The sequence below is a fragment of the Humulus lupulus genome, chromosome X, assembly GCF_963169125.1.
Source record: "Humulus lupulus chromosome X, drHumLupu1.1, whole genome shotgun sequence".
In the NCBI taxonomy this organism is placed as follows: Eukaryota; Viridiplantae; Streptophyta; class Magnoliopsida; order Rosales; family Cannabaceae; genus Humulus; species Humulus lupulus.
The window spans coordinates 135,418,754-135,420,866 of NC_084802.1; positions in this window are offsets into that span (position 1 = coordinate 135,418,754).

Here is a 2,113-nt window from a genome sequence, read left to right on the forward strand (position 1 = left end):
AATAAACCTGTCTTGTCTGGCCGCATCTGTAAGCACGAAGTCCGATGCAAACTTTGCTAGCCTATCAAACTTCAGGGCATACTCTATAACTGTCATGCTGCCCTGTACCAATCCCATGAATTCATTCACCTTTGCTGCCCTGATGGCAACGTTGTAATATTTCTGGTTGAACAAATCTCTGAACCCATCCCAACTCAAAGCGGTCACATCTTGAGTCTATGATGCCACCTCCCACCAAATACGATCATCTCTAAACATATAGGTGGCACAGGCCACCCTGTCATTACCTTCCACCCTCATGAAATCAAGGATGGAGGTGATCATACTCATCCACTGTTCAGCCTTTAATGGATCTGGTCCTCCCTCAAAAGTTGGAGGATGTTGTCTTCTAAACCATTCATAAACTGGCTCCCACCTGTTTCCAACCTCAGGTGGTTGTACAACTGGTGCCACAGGAAGTGGCATAATAGGTGCAGCACTCCCTGATGGAGCTTGCTGTCTTAAGCGACAGATCTGCTCTCCCTGGTTTTGTAACTAGGCTTGCATATTACCAAGTATCTGTTGCCAGTTCTCAGGGACTGGCGGAGGGTTCTAGCCCTGTTCATCATCTCTAGCCTCGACCCTTGTATCGGCTAGTCGTATTGATCACCTTGGACGCATAACTATCCAAGTTTATCTACAATCAATGACTCGATAGTCAGGCAATGATGACAGGTTAACAGTCTTTCCATGGTCCATCATTGAACTCAACCAGTAATAAGCAATCAAGATGCAAACAAGCATTTAAACATTCATTCACATGCAGCAGAAATGCTAATAAGCATGCCTCATCATAATCACACATCAGTCAAGGGCCATGCCCTATCAGTATCTCATGCTCCCTATTAATCATACAGATTAAAACATTTACATTTCATTTAAGAATTTAAGCATGCAATCACATATATACAGTTACCAAACCCTGAGTCAAGCTTGTCTTTAGTGGCGAGTGTACATGCCCAGCCAGTCTTCAAGAACCCTTAAACCTATACGGCTCTGATACCAAGTTGTAATGCCCTGGATAACATAGATCGTTACACTTTGTATTTTAAAATACTGCAAGACTTGCTAATCAAGTAGTTTGAACAATAATGTGATCCTAAAGTCAACTATCAAGTTAGGGTTAAGAAGATTTTGACCATAAATGGTTAATTTTCATTAAAACAGATGTTTGATTCATGGGAACCCAAAAATAGGGTATAAGTGGTAATTTACAATCCCAAAAAGAAATTAATACAACCAAAATCCACTCTAATGGAAAAATACAAGTTTTAGGGCTCTATCCCCGTACTTTCCCTCGGTCGTGGCAGACGAGCAGCTGACTATGTACACTTCGCCCCTAGAGCTCCCCAACTCATGGTTGGTCTAACATTCCCTTGCCTTTACCTGCACCACATAGCACCCGTGAGCCAAGGCCCAACAAGAAAACCATAAACAACAAGCACATATAGCAACAGTAATGTTGAACTATTCTTAACTCAACCAGTTCAATTACATAACAGAATACAAGCATCAAATGAACCAATGGAAAACACACAATCTCAAGTTCATAACTTAGCCAGTTACAAAAATGTTCAGGGTTGGCACGCTTAGGCCGAGCCCTCTGTTTATCTAGCTGACCCCGACTCACTTAGGCCAAGTTGTGTTCAATACGCCTATCATCAGCCTCGGCACCCTTAGACCATTCATTCTCATATAACATATCAATCTTACAATCACATAGTACATGTATTAAATTATTGGGAACCTCATTCCCGTTCACAACCACAAGGGTGCAGTTTTCTTACCTCGAATCTCGAGCGAAGAATAAAGAACGGTCCCGGGCACGATCCTCAGTCTTGAGCCTTAGCGATAATCCTAATCACAACAATAATGGATAACTATAAATATATAATCTAAATAAATACTTAGAGAGCAAATATTAGCCTCCATGACCTCGAATTCTACTAAACCGGGTAGTAAGATTCATCCCGAGCGCCTAGGTTTGAATCCCTGAGCCTTAAACCTTATTTTCCCTCAATTCCCCATTTAGGGCTGCGACTTACCCCTAAAGGTCGCGACCCACCCCTTAAAC